Source organism: Myotis yumanensis, unplaced genomic scaffold, assembly GCF_028538775.1.
Source record: "Myotis yumanensis isolate MYYU_CA2020_CCGP unplaced genomic scaffold, mMyoYum1.0.hap1 SCAF_5, whole genome shotgun sequence".
NCBI lineage: Eukaryota > Metazoa > Chordata > Mammalia > Chiroptera > Vespertilionidae > Myotis > Myotis yumanensis.
This window is the reverse complement of record NW_027223756.1, coordinates 29,148,645-29,167,739: the sequence shown is the minus strand read 5'-3', so window position 1 is coordinate 29,167,739 and position 19,095 is coordinate 29,148,645. Positions and strand designations below refer to the sequence as shown.

Below are 19,095 nucleotides of genomic sequence, written 5' to 3'. Positions count from 1 at the left end.
TGGTGTCCACCTCCAAGGTATCCCTTTCTTTGGATCAAGTTAACTAGAAAACCAATTTAGTAATCACAAGATTGCTTGTGATCACAGTCCTAGGGCAAAGGGAATGAATAAACTTGAGGTCATTTCATTCAAGAGGCAAAAAAGCCCAATGAACTATCTCTGATATACATAATAGGGACAAGTGTCTGCCACATTCAGAGTCTCTTTCCCCTGAACAGTGTTGGAAACAGAGCAATAAAATCTCCCCATCCAATTTGTGGGACAATCTACCTGAGGCCTATTTAATTTTATATCTATTTGGAAGTATCGGCCACTTCCATGCCTTTAAGAAATTTAAAAGACTGCTAGAAGGAAAATATATCAAGGCAGGAGCCTAATGGAAACAATTTCCTGAAAATAATTTACTAAAGGGACTATTTACAAGGATGTGAGCAGAGTTCAAGGAAACAAATATGTAGAGAGACCCGGGGACTAACAAGAGTTTGTCAAAACTTCAGTCCCTAGACAAAGAAGGGCAAGGCGAAGAAAGCGGTACAGATCCCAGTGAGTGCTGGAGCCACGGCATCATGGGGCTGTCAGGCAGCTATTGCAAGAGCATGGCACCAAAGTGGGGGGGGGAAGGACAAAGAAGAAAAACATCAATCTCTCTTTCTTCCTGCTCTTCCTTCTACACCTGTGTTAAGCTTCTGCTGAACCTATTGGAAGTTAGAGGGTGAGGGAACACAGTGATGTAACCCACGGAGGTGAGTGCTCCAGGATTCAGAGCAGAAAGGGTGGAGAGTGAATCTGGGGGGTGGGGATAGATGAGGGCAGGCAAGGAGAGTATAATTAACACAGGAAGATAAGATATCCGTACATGAAACAATTAAATAGGGATATCAACTATGGACTCTCTGTGGAGCTATAAACGTGATAGAGATGAGGCGAGGGGAAAGGGAAAGCAGGGAAAGTTGAACAAAACTAGCTAATTCACAGTAAGACTGTAACGCTTAGCTTTCATTAATCTTTCTTTTTTTAAATATATTTTTATTGATTTCAGAGAGGAAGGCAGAGGGAGAGAGAGATAGAAACATCAATGATGAGAGAGAATCATTGATCAGCTGCCTCCTACACAACCCCTACTGGGGATCAAGCCCACAACCCAGGCATATGCCCTTGACGGGAATCAAACCCTCGACCCTTCAGTCCACAGGCCAAGGCTCTATCCACTGAGCCAACCCAGCTAGGGCTCATTAATCTTCCTTACTATACCAGAGATTTAGAGGAGGGGGGTTGATTATTTTGTGTTTTGTTTATTAAAGAAAAGGTTTTATTTTACCTTTATTATGTACAAGGCAAAAAAAAAATCCTAGAGGTAAAATTTTTGTTTGGCTTTTTGAGGAAAGGAATCCTGTGCTGATTTTTATAACATATTATCCTTGGACCCACTATTCCTATCTTGTCTACGTGCACCGTTGGAAAGAGGCCTAAACCTCCAGCATACGCTGGTTTACTGAAGCTTACATTTAGACAAAAGCCTAATGCAGACACTTGAGGTCACAAGGCCTCTGTCACTAAATGGACACAATAAAAAAAAAAAGCAGCATTTCGGTTAAGAAGGTAGGCTCTGAAGTCAGGTTGTGTGGATTTAAATGCTTGCTCTACTAGGTACTAGCTGTACGGCCTTGGGTAGGTTACTCCTCTTGTCCTCCAGGCCATATGAAACATGGTGACAATAATAATACTTATTCCATAGGGTCATCTTGTGAGGAATACATAACATACTTTACAAAAAGTACTTAAGATACTGTCTGGCATATGGTAAATGCTTAAGAAATCTTATTACTAATAAAGCCAATGTTTTTATTCCAAAGTATTCTACAGTCAACTTGATTTCACTTTAATAACCTGGTCTTGGTCTTCTCTCCACATCTTTAGATTCTTCTCTCTCTCTCTCTCTCTCTCTCTCTCTCTCACACACACACACACACACAGTCACATATACAGGCAGAGAGAGAGGGAGAGAGAGAGAATAGTGACGTTCTCATTTATACCGAAACATATGAATACTTTTAAATTCATTCATGTACTCATATATTAATTGAGTAGCTATTATGTTTCAGATACTGGACTAGGTGCTGGACGTAATAAAAAAGTGAGAAAACAAACAACCACACCTTGCCCCTAAGGAACTTGTGTTCCAATGAGGGAGACAGACATTAATCAAATTGCTACACATAAAAACTGTATGTTAGGGCAATACCCATTAGTGAATTAGGATATTGAAGTTCAGTTTTTTCAAATTCTAGAGAAAAGGAGATGAGCAGAATTCTAGTGAGCTATAAGTGAGACATCAGGCTGCTGCGCTATTACTCATATGTAACTATTTAAATTTTAATTGTAAGCAATTAAAACAAAATAAAATTTAAAATTCTGTTCCTCGTTTGCACTAGCCACATTTCAAGTGCTCAATCACCACATGTGACTACAGGCTGCTGTTTTAAGCAGTGAAAATATGGATGATTTCCATCATTGTAGGGAGTCATTGGGAGCTTCAAATATGAAGGAAATTCCCATGGTCTGGAAAGGGGAGGTTGTGATTAAAAGTAGGCAAAATGGTATACAATACAGAAGCCATGGCAAGTATAAAGTTTTCCAAAAAGGAGATATAATTTCTAGTAGACACAAGGGTACAAGTATAATACAATGTTGACAAAATCACATGGATTGGTTCCCCTATCAACCACGTCCTCACCAAAAAGACATTTCCCAATGGAACTTTATATTTAGTTTCAGATATTTTTTAGCTTGCAATTTTGTGATATAAATCCTGGGGAATACAGAAGTCTCTTAAAATGAATTGTAATGCTTACAATGCAACTTTTAAAAAATGGACGACTATAGGTATAGTAGTAAGGGCCACATGGCTTTTCCCCCAGAAGCTACATTTTAAAAAAAAATCTATCAGTATTTTATTTGTTTATATATCTGTCATATTTTACTGACTCCAGTTTCTTACTCATGAACATACCAATTTTTCAGGTTTCCTTTTCTCCATTCTCTCGGGAACACAAAACTGTGAGTATAATTTCACATTGACTGTGCTTGTATCCATAGAGTCAGAAGCAAGAGTTCTTCATTTCCCCTGTGTACAATCATTCTTTCAATGCTCCCTTTTTTGTATTTGACAGTGCATTAGAAAAGTGCTATAACTAGAATGGGCGGGAAATAGTACTTAAAAATTTTGCACTCAGGATAAATATGCCATGTGCTCAGAAAAACAAGAGGATTCTTGGTGAGAGGTGATAGTTTTCTACCTGAAAAAAAGAAATTCCAGTCACGAAAGGCGAAATGAAGTTTTGCTCATTTTCTAGGTGTAAGAAAAAAATCACAGCTGTTATTGTTCTTATTGTTCAAAATTCTTGCCTGGCCGGTGTGGCTAAGTGGTTGAGTGTCAACCTATGAACCAAGAGGTTGAGGTTCGATTCACGGTCACGGCACATACCAGAGTTGTGGGCTCCATCCCCAGTGGGGGGCGTGCAGGAGGCAGCCAATTGATGATTCTCTTTCATCATTGATGTTTCAATCAATCTCTCTCTCTCTCTCTCTCTCTCTCTCTCTCTCTCTCCCTTCCTCTCTGAAATCAATAAAATATATTTTTAAAAGAATTCTTATCATACAGTTTTTTAACCAAAATCTATAAGAAGCAGAACATTTTATTTTTTATATTTAAAAAAATATGTTTTTATTGATTTTAGAGAGAGAGAGAAACCTTGATATGAGAGAGAAACATTGATTGGTTGCTTCCCGTAAGGTCCAGGACTGAACCCACAACCTGGGGATGTAACCTGACCGGGAATCAAACTGATGACCTTTTGGTGTGTGGTATGACTGACAACCAACTGAGCCACACCAGCCAGGGCATCATACAGTTTTAATTAGCAAGACAAAATATGGGTATGGTTTCCCAGCTAGAGACTATATGGGTACATTGTAAAATGTGATCCCAAAAGCTGAAACTACCCTAATACTCAATCCCCTCCAAACATCTCATCTGTCCAATAAGTAAGAAGTCCTTCTCCCTTGAGACCACCGTGTTGTGAGGAAGCCTGAGCATCTGTGTGGAAAGGCCCAAATGGAGGAAAGGCAAGGCCCCTGGCTGACAGCCCAGCTGAGCTTCCAGCTAGTAGGCAGCACCATCTGTTAGAGTGAGGCCATTTTGGACATTCCACCCTTCTCAGCACCTCAGCCAATACCACATGAGGCAGAAGAACCAGGCAATCCACAGAATGGTGAAAAATAATAAATTGTTGTTTTAAGCCACTTAGTTTGGGTGTAGTTTGTTAAGCCACAGTAGAACTGAAAGGGTATCTTAGACAAGACTATCTAGAGACTATATAACTTACTTCCCTCATGCACCTTATACGTAATGTTAGGGATATATTTTGTTTTAATGAATAAACTATGCTATGGTAGAAGAAAGAAAAAAATCTAACAAGTATTCCTCCTTCTTTCCACTACCAATATACCCACCATCCCACGCCTGTACTCACACTCTGCCTTCCCTCTGCTACACTGGAAATACTGTGTCTGCTTCTATCAAAAGCCAACACTTTCAATTGGGTTCCAGATCCCATTCTTTCTTTCCTTTTGAAGGACTCACTCAATTATCTTTTCCTTCTGCTACATCCTTTAATTTTTCCCTGTCTATTGACTCATACCTATCAGTAGATAAATGTGCTTTAATATCATCCATTTAAAAAAACTTCTTTGATCCCATATCACCTATTGTCCTACATTCTTAGCAAAACTTTCTGAATCGGTTGTCTATATGGTACCTATCTCCACTTTCTTATCTGCTGTTCTCTCAACCCACTCCCACTGGGTTTCTATCCACACCATTTCATTTAAACTACTGTAGTCAAGGTCACCATGACTTCTGTTACCAAATTCAATATTCATCCCTGTCCTCATCTTCCTACATCTCTCAGCAGTATTCAAAATAGTTTATCACTTCTTTTCTTGAAATATTTTCTTCTTTTGGTTTCTGCTATACATCACACAATTTATCTTTATCCTATCTCACTGGTCATTCTTTTAAAGTCTCCTCTTCTGGCTCATCCTCCTGTGATCAACCTCAAATTGTTGGTATTCCCCAAGTTCAGTACAAAGACCCCTTCTTCCCCCCATCTATCCTCACTCCCTAGGTAATCTCATGGATTTAAATATATCTAAGAGCTGATTAATCCCTCATATCTACTACATCTACCTCCTTTCTGAACTCCAGAATCACATATCCTATTGCCTAGCTGACATCTCCACTTGGAAGTCTAACAGTTATCTCAAATTTAACATTCTCAAAATATAACCTTAATTTCCAATGCCATCTCCAAACTGTTCTTCACCATTTTGGTAAATTGCACTGCCCTCTAACTAGTTGCTTAAACCAAAATCCTACAAGACACTGAATCTACTATTTCCCTTACCACCCACATCTCATCGAAGTCTTGTCAACTCTACCTGCAAAATATATTGCAAATCCTTCCTTCTTCCTATCTCCACTGCTACCATCTGCTTTATCATTTAGATAAGTCATCATCATCTCTGACATGCACTACCATAACCTTCTCTTAACACCTACATTTTCTACCCAAGAGCTTATTATTTTACTTTATTAAATATATTTTTATTGGTTTCAGAGAGGAAAGAGAGATAGAAACATCAATGATGAGAGAGAATCAGTGATTGGCTGCCTCCTACTGGGGATCGAGCCAACAACCCGGGCATGTACCCCAGGCTAGGAATTGAACCATGACCTCCTGGTTTATAGGTTGATGCTCAACCACTGAGCCATGCCAGCCGGGCCTCACATCACTCTTTATGAATAGCTCACATACCAAATACATGGTACTTTACTATGCCTCTGCTAGATTACAACTTTTCATAAAGGCAGAGACCACATTTTACTCAATTTTGTATACTGGGAGCCTAATACAGTGTCTGAGATATAATGGGCCTTAAAAATACTTTGGTGGCTTGAATAATACCAGTCAAGTATCTGAATACTTGCTTTGAGCTTAATTTAAGTAGTAAAGATGATATAAAAATGTATGAGTGATTTATTTCCACAAGGGATTTAAAGTCCAAAACCAAAAGGGCAGGTGTGTAAAATAAAAATACAGTAAACAGTAAAGCATTTTATTTATATAAGCAATCCAACAGTTTAAGGATATTAACGCCAGAAACAGAGAAAATTGAAAACAGTTGATGGCTTTTGATAGTGGCATTGTGGGCAATGTTTTCTTGCTTAAATTCCTTTCATTGTTGTTATAATTTTCTTACATTTCATAAAAAGAATTCTAGGTTCGGCAAGTACCCAGACTTTCTCCCATTAGAACTTTCACAGGTTGGAAGAGACTTGAGGAATTCTTTCCCCAGAGAATCACAATCATTTAGGTACCACCAATTCTTTTAACATTTCCCACCAGGCTGATATCCTTGGACAGCCACCTGTATTATTTCTCTTTCACTACTAGGTCAGTTAAGTAATATTTACTGAGCACATGGTTTTACCCTCAAGAAGCAACAGGCTGGTAGATGAAACATACCTGTAAACATATATATGCAACGTAGTAGAAAGAAATACAGCAATAGAAGTAATCTAAGACTTATAAAATGAGTAAATGTATTGCTATTATTGGGAGCCATGGTTCTCATTGTGGAAGAAGGGACATGTAAGTATGGAATGGGGAAAGCCACAAAGTATTTTGTAAAGGTGGACTGGAATTAGAGCAACTATCGTGAATTCATGATTTCTAAAATATGAATATGTAAGTTTACATACATATTTATGTATGTGCCCGTGTATATACTACATGCCTATATTTCTTAGTCCTGGCTGCTTTGATGTCCAAGAAGCAAATACAACCTAATAGCAATGAGCATGCCTAATGCCCAGATTTTTCGTTTCTAATACAAAAAGAACCTGGGCTCCTTCGAGAAATGGCTGATTCCAGAACTGGGGCAGGTAGGTACAATTGGAGCCTGGAACATCTTGTTATGCCAGAGAATACATGCTAAAAGATGATGGGATTTGGCAAGGACAGGGGGGCTAGCTTGAAGAGGCTTCCCATTAGCCAAATCTGGGACAATTAGAGCACCAAACTAGATGAAATCAGTGAATTATATTGGGAAAAATAGCAATCGATGAGTCCATGTAACTAATAGATAGACTAGAGAGAGAGAGAGAGAGAGGAATGGGGAGAAAGGAGGTCTCTTGCTTAGAGCAGAATGCTGAGGGCCCAGAGCCAACTTAGCCATTAAACACATCATCCAAAGCCCATGATACTTTTAAAGGCCCATGAAAGTGTTTTCATTTTTATTTATTTTTTAAAAAGAAATAAGAAGAAAGATAATATAACAATAAATCTAGCTTATATCATATTCATCTTTCTACCAAACATCATAAAATTTTATGGAGAAAGGGGACCACAAAGGTGAAAAAGCATAGGGCTCATGAAAGTCATAATGTGGCCCTGTGAGGGATAACTGTATATGTGGACAGAGCACTATTTGGAAAACCATCATTTTGAAAGCTTCATGGTAAAGATTTATCAAGCAAGAAATCATCAATAGATACTAAATTCCTTCTAAGGGAAATTTTTGGTGAAGAATGGGATATTTTCATGATCTTAAAGTATCTTTCCATACACTTTGAATTAATTGCAAGAAAGAAAAAATATAATTATATAGTGGAGAAATCAAGCACCACTTTGACCAGGTGATCAAAACTGATATCACCTATGAGGAACATATGGCCATCATGTGCCTGCAGATGTAATAGTCTGAGAAGGTTACAACATTGTCTATGTAGTATTCCTGCTAAAGATGTATAAATTCGCCCTAACCTGCTTCTCAGTGGTTAAAGCATCACCCCTCGGACTGAAGGGTCCCGGGTTCAATTCTGGTCAAGGGTACATACCTTAGTTGCAGGCTCCATCCCTGGCCCTGTCGGTTGGGTGAGTGTGGGAGGCAACCAATAGATGTGTTTCTCTCACATTGATGTTTTTCTCTCTCTGTCTCTCCCCTTTCCCTCCACTCTCTCTAAAAATCAATGGGGGGGGGGGGGGGAGTAACGGTATATAAACTCAATATAATCATGAGAAAACAAACAGAAAACAAAAAATGCTCTATTTTTTTTAACAAATGGTGGGGTTGTGGAGGAGTTATTCTTTAAAAATGTCTATGTCAAAAAAAGACAAAGTATTTCACAGTACTAGAAAAAATATTGCAAAAATTAATATAGAACCACAAAAAGACCCTGAATAGCCACAGCAACCTTGAGAACAAAGTTGGAGGGATCACAATATCAGATATCAAACTATACTGCAAGGCCATTGTAATCAAAACAGCCTGGTACTGACATAAGAACAGGCATATAGTCCAGTGTTGTGGTTGGCAAACCGCGGCTCGCGAGCCACATGTGGCTCTTTGGCCCCTTGAGTGTGGCTCTTCCATAAAATACCATGTGCGGGTGCACATGTACAGTACAGTGCAATTGAAACTTCGTGGCCCATGCGCAGAAGTCGGTATTTTGTGGAAGAGCCGGTATTTTGTGGAAGAGCCACACTCAAGGGATCAAAGAGCCGCATGTGGCTCGCGAGCCGCGGTTTGCCAAACCGCAGTTTGCCAACCACTGGTCCAGTGGAACAGAACAGAGAGCCCAGAAATCAGCCCATGCCTTTATGGTCAACTAATATTTGATAAGAGTATACAATGGAGTAAAAACAGTCTCTTCAATAAATGATGTTGGGGAAATTGGACAGGTACATGCAAAAAAAATGAAACTAGACAATCAACTTACACCATACACAAGAATAAATTCAAAATGAATAAAAGACTTAAATGTAAGTGGTGAAACCATAAAAATACTAGAAGAAAATGTAGGCAGCAAAATATCAGACATCTCACTTAGCAGAATTTTCACTGATCGGCAAACCGCGGCTCGTGAGCCATATGTGGCTCTTTGGCCCCTTGAGTGTGGCTCTTCCCCAAAATACCGACTTCTGCGCATGGGCCACGAAGTTTCAATCACACTGTACGTGCGCGCCCGCACGTGGTATTTTGTGGAAGAGCCACACTCAAGGGGCCAAAGAGCCGCATGTGGCTCGCGAGCCGAGGTTTGCCAACCACGGGCCTAGGACAAAGGAAAAAATAAACAAATGGGACTACAGCAAACTAAAAAGCTTCTGCACAGCAAAGGAAACCAGCATTAAAATGAAAAAGGAACCCACTGCATGGGAGAACATATTTGCCAATGATACATCTGACAAGGGGTTAATTTCCAAAATATATAAAGTACTCATACAACTCAACAAAAGGAAGACAAGCAATTCAATTAAAAATGGGCAGGCCCAGCCGGCATGGCTCAGTGGATGAGCATCGGCCTAGGAACCAGGAGTCACGGTTCAATTCCAGGCCAGGCATATGCCTGGGTTGTGGGCTTGATCTCCAGTAGGGGGATGGGGGGAGTGCAAGAGGCAGCTAATCAATGATTCTCTCTTATCATTGATGTTTCTCTCTCCCCCTATCCCTTCATCTCTGAAATCAATAAAAAATTTTTTTTTTAAAAATGGGCAGAAGACCTGAATAGACACTTCTCCAAAAAGGACATACAAATGGCCAAGAGACATATGAACAAATGTTCAATGTCCCTAATCATCAGAGAGATACAAATTAAAACAACAATGAGGTACCACCTCACACCTGCCAAAATGGCTATCATTAATAAATCAAAATAACAAATGCTGGTGAGAATGTGGAGAAAAAGGAACCCAAGTACATTGTTGGTGGGAATGCAAACTGGTGCAGCCACTGTGGAAAACAGTATGGAGTTTCCTCAAAAAATTAAAAATGAAACTTCCTTTTGATCTAATATCCTAAGAATCATAAAACACCAATCAGAAAGAATATATGCACCCCTATGTTCATAGCAGCATTATTTACAATAGCCAATATCTGGAAACAGCCCAAGTACCCATTAGTAGATGAGTGGATAAAAAAAAACTGTGGTACATTTATACAATGGAATACTATGTTGCTGTAAAAAAGAAAGAATTCTCAGCCTTTGTGACAGCATGGATGGACCTGGAAAGTATTATGCTAAGTGAAGTAACCCAGTCAGAGAAAGACAAATACTGTATGATCTCACTAATATGTGGAATCTAATGAACAAAATAAGCTGCTGAACAAATGGAACCAGAAGTATGGGGAAGGAAGCAAAGGTGATTGGATAAAAAAAATTGAAAGAATGAACTAAAGAACATATATGCATAGCCCATGGACACTAACAATAGTGAGGTGAAGGCCAAAAGAAGGGGATGCAAAGATAAGTAGGTGGAGGTGGGCAAATGAGGGGAGATGGGGAAAGTCTGCAATACTGTCAACATTAAAAATTGGGGTAAGCCCTAGCCGGTTTGGCTCATTGAATAGAGCACTGGCCTGCGGACTAAAGGGTCCCAGGTTCAATTCCAGCCAAGGGCACATGCCCAGGTTGCGGGCTCAATTCCCCCACCCCAGTAAGGGGTGTACAGGAGGCAGCCAATCAATGATTCTCTCTCATCATTGATGTTTCTCTCTATCTCTCTCCCTTCCTCTCTGAAATCAATTTTAAAAAATAAAATAAAATCAATTGGGGTAAAGAAAGACAAAGAAAGACTAGGAAATATTCCAAATTTAAGGTGGCTCAAGAGACATGACAACTAAATGTAATACCTGACCCTAAAATTGAACCTGTACTGAGAGGGGAAAATCCTATAACGGCCATTATTTCATTAATTAAAATATTTGGAATATGAACAGTAAATCAGATGAAAGTTTTAACCAATGTGAACGTATGAAGTTAAGAACTATGGAGCAAGGCCCAATTTTTAGAAATACATGCTGAAGTATTTAGGGATTAAGAACTGTGATAGTTCAGAAAAATGTGTGTGTGTGTAAAGAAAGAGAAAGAGAGAATAAATGATAAAGCAAATGGGGTAAAATGATAGCAATATATTCTAAAGGATATATGAGTGTTCCTGTACTTTCTTTGTTGTTGTTAATCCTCACCAGATGATATTTTTTCCTTTGATTTTTAGAGAGTGTGAAAGGGACGGGGGGGGGGGGGGGGCGGCGGAGGGAGGAGGAGGGAGAGAGAGAGAGAATATTGATTGGTTACTTCCTGCACACGTCCTCCTGACCGGGGCCTGGGATTGAACCTGAAACCCATGTGCATGCCCTTGACTGAGAATCAAACTCGAGACCCTTCGTTTCATGGGCTGACATTATAACCACTGAGCCACACTGTCCAGGCCCTTGCACTTTTTTTCACAACCTTTTATATATTTGAAATTATTTCCAAGTAAGTTTTTAAAAACTTAAAAAAATAAAAAACATGTTAGAGTGTCACATGTAGATGTATAACTCATACTGTATATATAACACTGGCTGGATTTTTCACATTATAAATGGTATCCCATGTTATCACCTAAACTTTGAATCTATCATTTTAAATGTCTGCATAACATTCTATTAAATTGACACTAGAGTTTACTGGGCCATTTCTTACTGTTAAATCTTTATATTATTTTCAATTTTTTTTCTAATTTAAACAATGTTACAATGGTTAAGCTTGAGAGCTATAGAACCATCCTATCTAATAATCCTATCTAATAAAAGACAAAAAGGGTAATTAACCGTACCTTTGCTACACTTCCCACTGGCTAATCAGGGTGATATGCAAATTAACCACCAACAAAGGTGGCGTCTAATTTGCATATACAGGCACCAAGCGATGGAGCGAAGCCCACTGGCCCTGGGCAGGTGCAGCGAGCGAAGGCCAGTGTGGCAAGCAAAGAGTGAAGCCCGCAAAGAGCTATGCCCCTCGCCCGCCACGCCGGCACCGCCCCCAGGGCCCCAGTGGCCAGCGCAGATAGAAGCCCACCACGCCGGCCCCTCCCAGGTGAAGAGCGAAGGCCTAGGTTCCAGGTGCCGGAGGAAAACTGGTGCCAGCAGCCAGTGGAAGGGGCCCCCGAGGGGCTCCAGACTGCGAGAAGGCACAGGCCGGGCTGAGGGACCCACCCGAATGCACAAATTTTTGTGCACCGGCCTCTAGTCTATATATATAAAAGCCTAAGGGACCGAATGACTGGAACAACCAGTTGACCAGTCGTTATGACGTGCACTGACCACCAGGGGGCAGATGCTCAATGCAAGAGCTGCCCCCTGGTGGTCAGTGCACTCCCACAGCAAACCTCCCACGGCCAGCCAACCTTCTGCAGTCCCTCCCCACTGCCCACCCCCGTCGGCTGGTGGGGGGAGGGACCATGGGAAGTTGGCCGCCAGCCCAATAGGGACTGAGCAAGACAGCCCCAATTAGCCCCGATCGCCAGCCAGTCCGAGGAACCCCACTCGTGCACGAATTCACGCATCAGGCCTCTAGTATTTCCTACAAGCAAATCTCAGTTCTGTTGTTTACTAGCTGTGAGGCTTTGAATAAATTACTTACCTTTCTATGCCTCAATTTTCTCAGGTCAGGCATAATAGTATTCATAGGATTGTTGTGAATATTAAATGAGATGTTTCTGAAAGAACTTACACTGGTGCCTAGCAGAGTAAGCATTCAACAAATATTAGTTATTTGTATAATTTTTGTGCATTAAGCTTTTTCCATTTGGGGGGATCTAATCTTGTATAATAATAACAGTTCATTAGTAAGGCAATACTGATATTTTGAGATATGAATAAGAATGTATAATATAGAGATAAGAAGGGCAATATTCTAAACAATGACACCAATGGTTTTATAATCCTTGCTTGTTTAATTTTTAAAAAGTGTACAGAAATTCCTGTAGTAAACAAAATACATATCCTATTATCCTAAAGTATACCACCAGGTGGCAGCATAACCAATTAATAGGCAATATTAATTTAAACAGGTGATTTTCAAACAGATTTACAAAAATCCCAAAATAGAAAGAGGGTTCTTTTGTTGTTGTTAATCCTCACCCAAGGATATTTTCTCCATTGATCTTTTTAGAGAGAGTGGAAGGGGGAGGGAGAGAGAGAGAGAGAAATATTGATAGGAGAGAAATGAGACAGAATCAAATCTTGACTGGGATTGAACCCGCAGCCCTTCAGTAGTGTAATATTACTACACTAGCTGATGCCCTAACCACTGAGCAAAACCAGTTAGGGCAGAAAGAGGGTTCTTTGCAAAGAAGTGTGAGAGGGAAATGGAGGTGGGGGAGGCAGTAAAGAGTAAAGGGGTGATAGATGGTGATGGAAAGAGACATGACTTAGGGTAGTAAACACAAAATACAACATACAGATGATGTATTATAGAATTGTACACCTTAAACCTATATAATTTTATTAACCAATGTAATTCCAATAAATTAAAAATAAAAAGTGCAATAAAAGAAAAGAAGTGTGGTCACAGCAAGCCCATTAAATCTATGGTTGGTGAATCAGTTGAGATACATCTGTCTTACTATGTGTTGGGCGGCCAAACATCTCTAAATTGGTTCCCCTTTCCTCTGACTCCATATCCACCCAGATTAAAATCCATTTTCTCCTTTAGCCTTTCCCATCTCAGGAAATGGCACTACTACCATCCACCTAATTGCTTAAGGCATAAACTAAAAGCCACTCTATTATAGGGTGTGGGGCTTTTTGTTTTTTTCTTATGTTTTATTTTTGTTTTTAAAAATGTGGTCTGTATGACATCAATTCTTTTGTGATTTATTGAGACTGGCTTTTCAGTGAAATTTGTAAGTTTTCCATGTGTACTTGCAAATATGTGCTCTCATTTAGGTGAAGAGTTCTGGCGACATCCATGGAATCACGCTTGTTAACTGTGCTGTTCATATTTTCCATATCCTTATTAATATTTGTCAGCCTTTTCTGTTTCTGTAGGAAATATGGTTAAAAAAATCTCCCTCTGTAATAAAAGATTTGTTAACTTATTGCAATTCTGTCAATAGCATTTTGTTTTACATCTATTGAAGATGTAATGTAAGTGACATACAGACTCAGAATTGCTATATCTCCTTGGTAAGTTATTTATTATTTGTTAAAATTTTTATCCCTGCTGTGGCCGGTGTGGCTCAGCTGGTTAGGTGCTGTCCTGTGCACCAAAAGGTTGCCAGTTTGATTTCCGGTCAGGGAACATGTCCATGTCTGGGTTGCAGGATCCATCCCCAGTGGAGGACATGCAGGAAGCAGCTGATTGATGCTTTGCTCTCACATCAATGTCTCTCTCTCTCTCTCTCTCTCTCTCTCAAAATCAATTAAAAATCTTAAAAAAAAAACTTTATTCCTAACAATACTTTTTACATTAAGGTCTATTTTGTCTGGCACTAATATTGCTACACTTGCATTTTGGGGGCTATTTCTGGCCATCATTTATTTTCCATTCATTTCCTTTCAACCTTTGTATGCCTTTATGTTCTAACTATGTTTATGTTAGACAGTATATAGCTAGATATTTTCTTATTATCTAATCTGATTTTAACTGACAAGTTAAATCTACTTATATGTTAAAATTACTAACATATTTGGACCTATTTCCACAATTCTGTGTGGTTTTGTGTGTGTGTGTGTGTGTGTGTGTGTGTGTGTTTAATCCTCATCCGAGGATATTTTTCCATTGATTTTTTAGAGAGAGTGGAAGAGAGAGGGAAAGAGAGAGAAACATCAATGTGAAAGAAACACAACAATTGGTTGCCTCCTGCGCACGCCCTGACCAGGGCCCGGGCTGAGCAGGAGCCTGCAACCGAGGTACATGCCCTTGACCGGAATCGAACCCAGTGTGCTTCGGTCTGCAGGCCGAGGGTCTATACACTGAGTCAAACCGGCTAGGGCTCTATATGTTTTGTTTTTTATTTATAATGCTTTTTCTCTGATCCTCTCCCCCCCACACACACTCCCCCTTGCATGCCTTTTATTAAATTGATCTGGCTTTATTTATTCCTCTTTAATTTTATTGGCTATGATTCTATGGTCTTGATAATTATCTATACCTTTTTAACATGTTCATGAGAAAGTATAAAGTTATCTTATTTTCATCCTGAATAATCAAGGGCCTTAGGAGGCTTTACTTCCAATCACCCTCCCTCCTATCTTGCTCATTGTTGTAATCTAGTATTTTAGTTTAAACTTCTCACATAATGTTATTCCCTAGATTAAAATCCTTCAGTAGCTTCACCTTATGCAAAATAATATCTAAACCCTTTGCTGTAGTGTATAACACTTACCATGACCTGGTCCCTGCCTGCTTCTCCAATCTCCTCTTTGTCACTCTTCCCCATTCCTCACTGCCCTCTAGCTACAATCATCTTTCAGTTCCTGGAACAGGCTATGATTGGACACCAATTTCTTTCCCACCTCAAATCCTAGCCACATACTTTTCCTTCTATTAGTATGGTCTTCTATTCTTCCTGTTGCTGCTAGCTCTCTCTCACTCTTCTCAGCTTAAATAGAATATTCTCAAAGAAGTTTTCTCTTGCCACCCTATGTCGATTAGGTCCTCTCCATCCCATAATTTTCTGTACCAGCACTCTGTTTATTTCCTTCATGTACTTATCACAAGTCATAATTAATTACATATTAGAATGTGTTTCCTTATTTAGTGCCTGCCTCTCTGGCCAGTTTTGGCTCTATAAGAACATCAGTAGGAATGGAAAAGCAAAAAGAAACATTTTAAAAGAAGGATTTACAAATTTTTATATCAAACTAGATGAGAGAGCAAATAGAAGGAAAAGTTAAATGTAATTCTAAGGTCTCTCCTTTGGAAAACTGTAAGTATAGCGATAACACTTGACAGAAATAGAATAATTGGGAAAAGAATTCAATTTGAATAAAATTGAGGAGGAAAATTTACTTCTGCTTAGTAATATTAAGGCTAAAGTGACGGTGGTACATCCATGTGAAGATATGAGAGAAAATCAGAATTGGTGGTGAAACATGGGTTAGAGTCAGGATTAGAGATGTAGTTGTGGAAATAACTTACATATTTTTCATTCCTTATCAATTTAATATTCAATTTTTCATTGAGCCATTCCGAACCTTCTGCTTTCTCCCCATTCATTCAACAAATATTATTCCTGGCTCTGTGCTAAATGCAAATATCTTTGCAATAGTTAGCTAAGATGGATGCTATTCCTGCTATTCCTGCCCATGTGGAGCTTACAGAATAGAGAGAGAAAAAGACAATTAAATAAGCAGTTGCAATCGAGTATGATATAACCCTCCATATGGACTAAATAAGAGTGTCATTAAGAGCACATAGCAAGAGCACGTTCCAAGTTTATGGGGTCCGGTAAAGTTTTCTGGGGAAAGTAATGCTTTACTAAACCCAAAGGAGAATAAGGAGCTAGTGGGGGGTTACTGGGAATCGAACCGTGACCTCCTGGTTCATAGGTCGACGCTCAACCATTGAGCCTCGCCAGCCGGGCATCTTTTCTAGCATAGTCTTCTTTCTCTGCTTTCAATTATACAGGGGGGGGGGGGGGGGGGGAGGAAAGAGGCTCCTTAAGTAGAGGAAACATGTATGCAAATTCTTTAAAGCAACAAAGAACATGGGTGATCAAATATTCCTACTTTTGCCAAGGAAATATTCTCTACCCAATACTTTAAGAATTTTTAAGAAGTTGATTGAGGTATAATTTACATACAGTAAAATTCACTCTTTTAAGGTGTAAAGTTCTATGAACTTTGACAAACTGATACAGTTTGTCATTGCAAAAATTTTAACCATTGCAAAAACTAAGATACATAGTATTTCTATTACAAAAAATAAAAACTAAAAAAAGCCTTCTTACCTCTTTGTACCTCCCCTCCCCTCAGCCATCCAGCAAGTGCTGATTGGATTTCTGTCCCTATAGTTTTCCCTTTTCCAAATGTCATATAAATGAATCACAGAGCATAATGCTCTTGAGTCATTTATGGTGTTGCATGTATCAGTAGTTGTTCCTTTGTATGAGGAACAGTATTCCATTATATAGGTATGCCATCATTTGTTTCACCAGTTGATAGACACTTGGCACATTTCTAACTTTTAAAAAATGTGGACAAAGCTGCTACAAAATTCCCATAGAGGTTTTTTGTCTGGGTAAGTCTTCATTTCTCTTAAATAAGAATGGGATTGTTGGGTCATAGTAAATGCATGTTTAATTTCATAGGAACTGCCAAGTGTTCCCCACAGTGGCTGAACCATTTTGCATTCCCACCAGCAATGAATGCAATTTCCAGTTGTTCTCCATCATTACCAGCATTTGACAGGATCAGTTGTTGTTATTGTTTTTCATTTGAGCCATTCTACTAGGTGTGCAGTGATATCTCATTGTTAATTAATTTGTATTTTCCTAATGACCAATCATGTAACATCTTTTCAAGTACTTACTTGCCATCTGTATATCTTCTTTTATAAAATGTTCACATCTTTTGCCCATTTTTTTCTTTATTGGATTGCTTGTTTTCTTAGAGTCTTTTACATATTTGGGTTACCAATACTTTATCAGATATGTGTCTTGCAAATGTTTCTTCCCAGTGTGTGGCTTGTTTTCTCATTTTTTTGAAGTGTCTGTCAAAGAACAGAATATTTTTATTTTGCAAAGTCTAATTTATTAATTTTTTTCCTTTTCTGCCCAGCCTCTTAATCCTATTCCTTCTCATTCTTTTCTTTAAAAAAAAAAAATTTTTTTTTTATTGGTTTCAGAGAGGAAGGGAGAGGGAGAGATAGAAACATCAATAATGAGAGAGAATCATTGATCGGTTGCCTCCTGTATGCACCCTACTGGGGATCAAGCCCACAACCCAAGCATGTGCCCTAACCGGGAATCAAACCGTGACCTCCTGGTTCATAGGTCGACGCTCAACCATTGAGCCTCGCCAGCTGGGCATCTTTTCTAACATAGTCTTCTTTCTCTGCTTTCAATTATGCAAAAGTTTCCCATTTTTTGCAAAGATCCCCACTTGCACTTGCTCCTTCCTCCATTGTTACTACCCTTCCTTTCCCTGCCACACATTTAGAATGAATGTTCTCTAGAAGCCACCATTTCTTTACTACTGAGTCATTCCTTAAAACCTGAAATTTTGCTTCCATCCACACCACACTACCAAAACTGACCTCTGGATGTCACCAAAAAACCTCTTTCGTGTGAATTCCAATAATACTTTCTAGACTCTAATTCTCTACTTCCTTTTGGTATAACCCTTCCTTTCAAAAATTATTTTTTAACCTCTTACTTTCAACTTTCCCTAAAAGTTGATCTAAGGCTGTATAGTATTCCCTTAGGGATTAATTCAATTGCTATTTAATGTCATATAAACAAGAATTTCACTCCTGAATAGTGTCAACTATTTTTTTGTTCTGAATTCAGACTAAAGCAGTAAACATCAAATGGTTTTAAATTACTTATAGGTAACTAATTCTCTTAATTGAGTTGAATATCACCATTTATTTTTTCAATGACTTCATTGTCTTTTAAAAAAAAATACACATATACACACACACACACACACACACACACACACTGCCTAATGACGTTTTAGTCAATGATGGGCAGCATATAAGACAGTGGTATCATAAGATTATAAGGAGGCTGAAAATTTTCTATTGCCTAGTGATGAAGCCACATAAGATCTTAGCACAATCCACAATGCATAATACTTGATAAGGTATACAAGGTGTTTGGGTTTTTTTGTTTTTGTTTTTTGCTGTGTTATTCCTCACCTGAGGATATTTTTCCATTAATTTTTAGAGAGAGTGGAAGGGAGAGAGGGGGAGAGAGAAAGAAACAACCATGTGACAGGGATCAAGCCTGCACTGGAGGTACATGCCCTTGACCAGAATTGAACCTGAGACCCTTCAGTTCACTGGCCGATGCTCTATCCACTGAGCCAAACCAGCTAGGGTGTGTTTTGTTTTAAGCTAAGTATTAATACAAAAGAGTAGGAAGGTTTTTTACTATCATTATTTATTTTTGTTTGCTTGTTTTGTTAATCCTCACTCCAGAATATTTTTTCCAGGTTGCCTCCAGCACGTGGCCCAGGCTGGAGATCAAACCTGTAACC

General features: G+C 39.0%; 1 long non-coding RNA gene across 1 annotated transcript in view; it reads right to left on the bottom strand.

Moving 5' to 3' along the window:
* Nucleotides 1–2,714: 2,714 nt before the first annotated feature.
* The window catches only part of LOC139010423 (uncharacterized), a 48,365-nt gene continuing 31,984 nt past the window's right edge, over nt 2,715–19,095 (bottom strand). The window contains exons 4-5 of the long non-coding RNA XR_011471513.1: nt 17,423–17,602; nt 2,715–3,296 (exon numbers count right to left, since the gene is read on the bottom strand). This is a non-coding gene — a long non-coding RNA (uncharacterized lncRNA). The remainder of the gene's footprint in view (nt 3,297–17,422; nt 17,603–19,095) is intronic.